The 9,968-nt window shown below is 38.0% G+C and overlaps 1 long non-coding RNA gene across 1 annotated transcript; it reads left to right on the top strand.

The window, feature by feature from the left end:
- The first annotated feature begins 3,629 nt into the window (after window positions 1–3,629).
- On the top strand, window positions 3,630–7,378 carry LOC110678010. Its single transcript, XR_002501380.1, has 3 exons — window positions 3,630–5,359; window positions 5,528–5,529; window positions 5,775–7,378. It is a non-coding gene; the product is annotated as an uncharacterized LOC110678010 (long non-coding RNA).
- Window positions 7,379–9,968: the final 2,590 nt, after the last annotated feature.

Raw genomic sequence — 9,968 nt, 5'->3', positions numbered from 1 at the left:
GAGGAAAATTTGAACCATATTTTCGTGGAACTTTAGGAGATTTTTCTGATGGAGGAATCCTTAAGACGAGAATCCGTTAAGTAAATACTGATTAAATGTGTATGAGATTTTTTGGACGAATCTCTGGAATCACTTTTGAAATAAAAAAAACTGCTGGAATCTCTGGAACCATTGCTGAAGGAATTCTCAGAAGTTTTGACATATGAAAATCAGAAATGTTACTTACTAGAATTTCTGGGAGATCGCTGTCGAAGCTATTTTAGATATTTCTGGAACAATCCTTGGAACATCCCTTGTATCCTTATAGGTATTTCAAGAGACTCCATGGAGAAATTATTCCAACTAAAATCCGTGAAGGAATTCCAGAAGCAACATCAAATTCTTGGAGAATTCATTTGGAATAGTATTCCGCAATGAGCCAGCCTCGGGCTGCAAATCTCGTTTATAAAGATTATAGTAATGATGATCATTTTAAATTCCTTCCATGAAGGAGTTCTTCAAACATATCCTAAAGATTTATTTAAGCATTTTTTTGAATAACAAATATATTTTTTATGCTGCATTTTTTTATCGACGTATAAAATCGTCGTCGGCATGACGTTAAATGCAGGGGGGGTATACGCAACAAGGTGCGCCTACCGTTCATGTTTTGTGGGTGTGTTCGTGTGGCTCACAACGCTGCTAGACTTCCCGCAGTTTGAGTGTTGAAAAGCATCAGCATTTGCTGCTTGGGTTAAATGAGTCGGTAGTGGCAGCGTGGCCCGGTGACACACAAACAGGTTTAGTCTAAGTTCGATCTAGTTTTTTTGAATGCGAAGTTAAAATCAATAATAATTAATTGCGACACCAAAGCACAATGTAGCACGACTCGAAAGTAAATCAATCAATAGCAATTAAAATTTTCAACGAAAGTTGAAGTGAGTAGCAGACTTGGTTTCAGTGGGAGCGTAAATGCCACAAAGGTAAAAAAGAATTATGCTTTTCATACGAATGTACAGAAATGAAAAAAACATGGGTTTTAACATTGAGCATATAGCTATGTAGCCAGCGCACTCGATATTATAGAACTATTCAGTAAAATTAACTCAAAAGCAGTAGCGCTTCCAGCAGTCGCCAGCGCCACCTCTCTCGAGCTGTGTATGAAAAGCGAGCTTTTTTACTTAGTACACTACATGCATGCGACCGATCTTGGGTTGTACTGTTCTGACTTTGTTTGGTTGGTGCTGGAATCTTCAAGAATGCTAATTAATAAATTACGTATATAATAAAAACTGCAAAAAATGGGAACTAAAAAAAAGTTACGTTATGTCGAGGTAAAAATAACGTTATATCGAGTTACTTTATAAAGAGGTTGTTATATTGAGGTTTGACTGTATTTTCTAATGCGATTCCGATAAATAACTAACTGTATCCATGTGAGTTCATTTTATGCATATACATTCTTCATGGAAACCGTAATTATAAATGATGATAATACCTATGTTTATCAAAATTTCCTAATATTCTATTTCATGAATTTTTCCTTGCCATATTTCAACTTCATTTCAAATGGAAGCCAACATCGTCGTTCACACCCCGCAAAGCAAGCAAAAAAAATGAACATAAAATACAAATCAAACGACAAGATGACGAGAAAAAAAAACCGTCACACAAAACACAACAAAAATTGCTTTGGAAGATTGCTTTAACTGAGTGTAAATAATTTCCAATAAACATTTAAAACCAGAGATAGCGAATATAAATATACAAATTCAATCGGAGCATCGGGAACGCGCCGAAGATGCTGCCAATCTCTCGTTAGGCATGGCAGACATACGACATTTCCCAAAATGTAAAACATGCCATCCGGGGCGGAAGATAGCGTGGCTCGAAAGGAAAAATGAAATCTGTACAGTTCGAACGACCCGGAATGCAAATTGTTCAGTGAGGTATCCTTCTGTGTGTGTCTCTCTCTTGGTGACAAAGTTTTGCTTCTATATCGATAGAGTACACTATCTAGCTAACTGTCTCCGTATTCGTTCTTCGTTTTTCAGCCTCAATGTTACTCGTATAACAAGAAATCGATGTTTAACGGCTCTGTCCAAACTGTCCTGCACGTGTAAAATAAAACAGAAACTAACTTTTCACCTCTTTCTACAACTATTTCTCTCTTTTTCTCTGAATATGAGCACCAAATTTTTCGCGCTTCAAGATCTCTTTCACTTTCACCTATATGAATATGTAATCGCATCGTACAGTGAACTTTGCTCACAAAAAAGAGCCAGGTGAATTATATGGCTATCATCCAATGTAAGTGTACCACGTGTATAAATCAAGCCTTAGAACGAGAAACAGAAAAAAGTCGCATATTTTGATACCGATTAGGAGGGAAAATCAAGTTCGTCGCAAAAAAAAAGTGTGTGACGACGCAGATTCTAGAGTCAGATGGGGATGGGAAAGCGCGTGAACTTTACGAACCACAAAGAAGAACCATTGAAGATAAAAAAACGTCGAGTGCCTTAACATTTTTGTACTGCAAGCATGTAAAGCGAATAACGAAAGTAAAAACTCAAGTATTTTTGTATCATAAGCTAGTATTTCAAAGTGAAGAATTTACGACGATTATGACTTTATGACGACGATGACGATAAAGTACCAGGAGAAGGGAACGAATCCACACAATTCAATATCGAAGAGATGCGACAACTATATATCCATCCGAGAAAAGCACTGAAGTGTCACAACTGGATATTTTACTGACGAAGATTGTGACGAGGGAAATGACGATTGTGAAATTTCTTCTCTCTCGTCGCACTATCCTGAGATGAACTTCCCCACGGGGAAGAAAGCTGTCGGGATACCTCACTGAACAATTGGGCGGCGGGATGGAATAATGGAAATTTATAGCGAAGATATCAATGGTGGTGAAGGTGAGCGCTGCAATGGTGACAGGATTGGATACTTGTGATCACTGCTGACTATAAGGGTTAAAAAGTTATCTGTTGAATAAATTTCTATCTATTAGCTTTCCATTAGCAGATCTTGACTCATATTCCGAATACTTAAGGTTTACGGTGACTTCAAATGCATCTAATAGGCACAGATCAGCTGATATTTTTAAATACTTTGAATCTTCGCAAAGTTTAACTGTAAACCATTGCACTATGGTCCAGGAATCAGTTTTACGCGGAAAGATGCATTTTGAGCTTTAGAATGAAACAAACAAAAACGGTCTTCTACAAAGTAAGGTCCTTTGTTTGGTGTTATCGAAAATTAGGGTGAACCACATTTTCATAGAAATTGTATAACTAACTTTCTTATTTGTTGAAATTATATTATACATGCTTTAGCAAAGTTGTAGACCATTCAATTTCAAGCAACTTTGCCAAAAAAAGTTTTTTTGTACCTCCTCAATTGACCGATTCAGAGCTATTTTCCTACGGTGACATAGGGTGGTCCAAACAAAACTGGTTTTCTGGCACTAGAGTTTTCAATTCAAATTTCTCATCCAAGTAGTCTATGAAACACTTTTAGAGCTTAAAAAAATGCGTAATTTGGTGAGTGAAGAAACTCGCTATTTTCTTCCATTTGGGAGTTATAGTAGTTTTTCTCTCAAAAACATGCCTACTTTGATTGTGAATATCTGTAAATATAGAATGCCGTGGAAAGTGTTTTCCATATAGGTACATTTGCAGTACCAAGAGACCAAATGCAGTACTATAAGGCAATCCATGAGGACTTTCCACGATAGGACTGACAGCTAAAATAGTGCATGCAACCGAAACAGAAGGGTAAACAAAACATGCGAGTCTTACTAGAGCTTAACATTTTCCTTTGTAAGCGAACGGTCACTCCGATCGCGAAACGTCAGAAGCTCATGGTAAACATAAAACCAGCTGATCACATCTGTCTCATGGATTGCCTTATTGGGCTCTACCCATCATTCTCTCTCTTTCACTCCTCTATAAAATTTTTAATCAACAAGGCCAGTAAACGTCAAAATGCTAGATAAAATCTAAATAGTGCAGAGCCCCCTTGAGTGGTACCCATTCTGATCCTGACTACTATGTCTCTTTTGTACCTTTTACTATTAGTTTTATCCAAAGGCATGGAACAACAGTTTGTTTCAAATACCGAACATTAATATGATGTGGTTTTACTGACCTCGAAACTAGTAAAACACTACAATTTCCAGGGTATAAAACAGGTTTAAACAGAATAAAATTGAGTTACAATTAACTGCATGATTCTTGCAACGGTATCTAAGTTACAAGACAAGACTTAGTTACAAGACATTTTCAGCCATTGTATAATTTTGGTTGGAAAATGGCTTTCAAGACCGCTGCAGAACCGTGATAAAACCAGTTAATCAATTGTCGACCGACACGCGGAACCAAATACATTGTCCTCTCCTATTTTTGTTATCACAACCTGAACAGAATATGACAATGATCGCGCACCGCATGCGAAGCTCTAAGCTTTGCTTTGTAATTTTCGAGAACTTTCTCCGTGTTGGTCAAATCAAATAACGACCATAAAACAACTTTTCTTTTATGTTCAATATTGTTGAAGTTGCAACAATGTTGAACCCTTTATTTGTCATGACCATTTTTATTAAAATTGTATCTCAATGCGCAAAATTTGAGACAAACGATTGTAAGCGCGCTTGCTTTGTTTGTTTTGCGTCTGCTTCGATGACAATTTGATTCACTGGATAGAACTGTTCTGTTTGATAGAATTCATGTATCAGGTATGAATGTTTCCAGGAAATATAGCTAAAAAAAGCTCACCAGAACTACATTGAAGGACTGTACACAAATTGTTGAAAAATTTGGTAATATTCCTCTTGAAGCTATTGGAAATAAGCTGAAAGATAATCTTCCTGAAGAAAATGCTTGGCGCCTTCTCAGCAAGCGGTTTAATACGAATGGCAAATTACACAAGATCCCTTATGTAGCTACTGTTGTTTTAGATCTAGAATGCTAGACTTCAGGGCTCTTAAAAGACAACAATGAGATCCCACGGATTGCAATTGAGCTATATTACTTTGACCGCATTTTGCTTCGGTTTTCAAAGAACGGAAGTCTTTCCATAAAAAACGCGTCGTTCCGTCAAAGGACGGATGTCTTTCCGTCAAAGGACGAATGTCTTTCCGTCAAAGGACAGATATCTTTCCGTCAAAGGACGGACGTCTTTCCGTCAAAAGACTGATGTCTTTTCGTATACGAAAGACGAAAGTATCCTTCAAAGAACGGAAGTCTTTCCGTCAAAGTACAGGAGTCTTCTGTCAAAGGATGGAAGTCTGGCCGTTGAAGGACCGAACTCTTTCTATCAAAAGGCGGAAGTCTTTCCGACAAAGAACGGATGTCTTTCCGTCAAAGTCTCCTTCAAAGAACTGAAGTATTTCCGTCAAAGGACGGAAGTCTTTCCATCAAAGAAAGCAAGTCTTTCTGTCAAAAAACGGAAGTGTTCCCGTCAAATGACGTCAAGGACGGAAGTATTTCCATCAAAGAACGCAAAGGATGGAAGTCTTCCCGTCAAGGGACAGAAGTATTTGTGTCAAAAGACGTCAAAGAACGGATGTCCTTCCATCCAAGGACGGATGTCTTTCCGTCAGAGGACGGAAGTCTTTCGTCAAGGAACGGAAGTATTTTCATCAAAGGAAGCAAGTCTTTCCGTCAAAGGATAGAAGACTTTCTGTCAAAGGACGGAAGTCTTCCCGTCAAATGACGGATGTCCTTCAGTCAAAGAATGGATATCTTTCCGTCAATGGACGGATGTGTTTCCGTCAAAAGACGGATGTCTTTCCCTCAAAAGACGAAAGTCTTTTCGTAACAGGACGAAAGTCTCCTTCAAAATATTGAAGTCTTTCCGTCAAAGAACTGTAACTCACAGCTTATCACCGGCAGCTACAGTCAGCTTAAGGAGGGTTCACAGAAGGTGACACTTCCCAGCGGCTGACGAGCGCTGTATACCCTTCATCTGTAGGGTCGGCACGCTTATCCTTGCTGTTTCGCGGAATTCAGGAAAACAATTGGGTTGCCTTTCCACACTCCTGTTTATTCTTCTTCTTCTCTCTCTCTTTCTCACTCTCTCTCCTTTTATATAACCTTGCTATCTACCTACACTCTACATAACCAACTTTCTTAGGACTATTCTGACCTTAGTATTCTTGCCTCTTCAGGGGCCCCATTCTTGTGCTGGCGTCATCTTCTGGTCCTTTTCCAGTAATTTCGCGACCTTTGCCGCCTAACTGCACCACACCATGATCGGCTTGAAGAATGGGCCTGGGATGACTTCAACCCATTGTCTTCTGGTCTTCGGCCTGGTGTAGCGATGGCCGAATCTGTTGCCCAGTTTTGAAGTAAACCAAACATCACACTCACTGTCCCACCTCTATCACTGGTGGGAATAATAGGGCAAATAACCGATATTGAGTCATCGAGAATCTACATGGCCCCCAGTTGCTACCAATGCATGATACCAATCGGCTTTTGCATACGCCATCTATTTGTCAAGTATAGTAGACATTGTTTTGGCTGCGTGCTCATCGGATGACCAAACAAGAAGGAAATACACAACACAAACGCTTTCCTGAATTAAGAACATTCAAATAATACGAAAACTACACTAACCGCGACAAATCCCCGATAACCTGCTGACGGGGTACTAGAAGGTTGATAAAGTTCAATGAAGTTTATTGAGTTCCTTACCAGAACATCAAACTTTGCAATCACTACAAAATTTTCGAAATTATTCAAAAACAAATAATAATTATTATTATTTGCCAAAATAACATCAAACGGATCCAAAAATATATGAGAGAAATATCGGAATTCTTAAAGACCGTTTAGTAATATTCCGGTTTATTATAATTTTGACTGAATGTTTTATTAAATTCCGTTGAAAATGGTTCAACTCTCCAGGGTTATTCTATCGATGGACTTCACATCGTCAACGAGTCTCCTAAAAGACAAATAACGTACCTCTATATCGATTCCGATTTGAAATCTTCAATCTTATCACTTTGTTGCTCAATTCCAATCTTGTCACCATTGTCGCTCGCCTTATCTTCAATAGAAAAAAAGATAACTTCCGCAATCGACGAGAAAATCTCTGTACATATATTCCACTTGCGTTAAGATAGTTTTCATCGAGAAAATTCAAACTTTTCTGTTTTGTACATATGAAAAATAAAACATAGAAATAAGGGAAAAACCGTAGAATTAGCATACAACATTTTCCAAGAGTACACCATTTACGCTTCAGCCTGTGACTAAGATGTAGAACCAAAGCGAGGGAGACGGACCGAGTAAAGAGCTAGGGAAATAGGAAATCCATTAATCATATCTAGGGAAATGAATTGAACTAACTTCGGTTTGAGGTTCGTAAAACTGTTGATATAATAAGAATAGCTAGTTTATATTTTTCAATTAAAGTCTTTAAACATAAACAGAAGAAAAATCCTAAACATGCAATGATGATGGAATGAGGTAGCTTCGAGTAGTAAAGTGTGGGTAACTTTGATCGAAGTTATCCCATACCGATCCAAATAAATCGAAGGCGACACTCAAAGCACAGACAAACAGACGTCACACTCTCATCATTGTCCATCGACCACCTTTTAAACGGTCGATTCAAAAATAAGTTAGGTGGCCAATCCGCCACCCGCAGCGCTCGCTTCGTTTTTGTTCGTGTTTGACGTTTACACACTACCGCCATCTGTTGGCCCGTCGGCCAAACACGCTGATTTTAGCATTGGGCGTACATGTCCTCGTGACTATGATTTGGATCGAGATTTGTTCTAAGTGTTACGTCTGTTTGTCTGTGCTCAAAGCGTCAACCACGCGGTCGATCATAAGTAAGACCCTCATAAATAACTCCATGAGTGATTAATTAGTTGAATTTAAATACCAACATTTAAATCGTACGTTGATTGACGAGATAAAACACACATTGTAAATTTAATAAATAAATTAAAGAACGATGTCCTAGCACGAAAGGCAGAATAAATTTATTAGTACACATTAATATTCATGAATGGATGGCTTGTTGATGGGAGAAAGTTGAAATCGACCGAGTGAAAGTGTGCACGGGGAAATGAAACGAGAAAAGGAATTCATACCATGGAATGGAAAATTGAAATTACCATCATTGCCACTTGTGCTACCCTTCCGGAAAGAAAACGGGACCGAACAGGAACAGGAACCACATGTGGGCGAAAACTGTTGTTCACTATCACGCACGTGATAAGCCAGAAACGAATATAATGAACGAAATTCGACAGCCCCAACATGGCAAGTTAAGCCATTCACATTCAGTTTGTTGTTGTTCTCGAGTCCTGGTTGTCCTGATTAACGATATTAAGGCCGGCCAGATGCACGCGCACAGGTCCCGTTTCCGTAGGGTAAGCAGCCGGAAATTCAATTATTATTTCCACTCAATGTGAAAAACATAACCCACAGTCGAAAACCGAAAATTGTCATTTCCATGAAACCATACATGTAAAAAACAAACGACAAAGTACATTCACGCCAAGCAGCACAAATTATCATTCAACAGCTCCAACCATGGTGAAAGAACACGGTCATAAACAAGCCCATACCGAACCGGAATCGTTGCGCAGCAATAAATCAAAATAAAAAAATATGTGTGAAAAAGTGAACATTACTGAAAAAAACAATCCGTTTTAAATGAAGAAAATTCCATGATGTAGTGTTTCCATATACGCAAAACGAAACAGGTCAAAGCGCCCCGATACTCATTGATCGCTATATGTAACTACTAGACAGTAAAAACCAAACGTACACAAAACAGTCCGACTAAACGAACAACTAAAGGAGACGAAAACAACTGTTCATAACACTAGTTTAATAAGAAAAAAAGTAAAACAACCATGTATGTAGAACTTGTGTAAAACTTTGTATAACAGAAGAGCTAACACACTGAACAAAAGAGTACTATGATAACGAAAGAAACATAAACAGAATTCAAGCAGAAGATGAAAAAAAAAATGCTAAAAGAATACAACAAAAGAGTATATAAACTATTGTATTTATGATAAAAAATAGAACTTTATGAAAATTTATTCTGTTCATGAAACCAAAAACAAAGAGAACTAAACCAAACCCTGTACATAACTCAAAGAAGACACATACATGAATAAACACAAAGTGGAAAAGAAAGATTTAAAAACTATTGAAAGTTTGGTGTTTCATTTCAATGAGTCCGAAATTAAGTTTCAATTCTAAAAGAAATATAAAACAATCCAAAATCTGCTAATTCTCATTCTTTGTGATTTTTACATTATTTTACCTCTCGTAGCTATTATATATACAATAATTTCCCTCATACAGCGCAATTCTTATCTACGCGGATCAAACTGCATTCTTAAAAGTATCTATCTATGCTGTTCTTCTTCCTCCTCTTAGCATTACATCCTCAATGGGAGAGAGCCTGCTTCTCAGCTTAGCGCTCTAAGTGCACTTCCACAGTTATTAACCATTTGTCTGTGTTCTGGGCACAGACAAACAGACATAAGTGTTGGAACAGCTATTAATTTGAAATATAGTACCGTGAACATTAACGCCCAATGCTAAAAATACTGATTTTCGCCATCCAGAAACTAGGTGGCGGCAGGCGCAAATGTCAAACTCGAACAAAAGTTATACGAGCGTCACTATTGAGCATGTGGCACACTACCTAATATTAGAATTGAGCGCTATTTTGCCGTACGATGAAATAAACCCGAGTGTGATGTCTGTTTGTCTGTGTTTCGGGGTCAATATGACCGCACAGCACTTTGAAGGGCTGTAACTTTTTTGTTAGTGAACCAATTTGTGATTTTTTTTCATACTTTGGTGCGTTTCCACGAGTCGTTTGATATGCTCATGGATTGTTTTTTTTTTTTCAAATATCTTGTAAAATAGTTTTTAGAGTAATCTGCCGTGAATCGCAAGTCATTTTCGTCCAAATTGAGTTGAGTTCAG

The sequence above is a fragment of the Aedes aegypti genome, chromosome 3 (assembly GCF_002204515.2).
Source record: "Aedes aegypti strain LVP_AGWG chromosome 3, AaegL5.0 Primary Assembly, whole genome shotgun sequence".
Classification (NCBI taxonomy): domain Eukaryota; kingdom Metazoa; phylum Arthropoda; class Insecta; order Diptera; family Culicidae; genus Aedes; species Aedes aegypti.
Note: the sequence above shows the minus strand (reverse complement) of the source record. Positions and strands in the feature narration are given on the sequence as shown.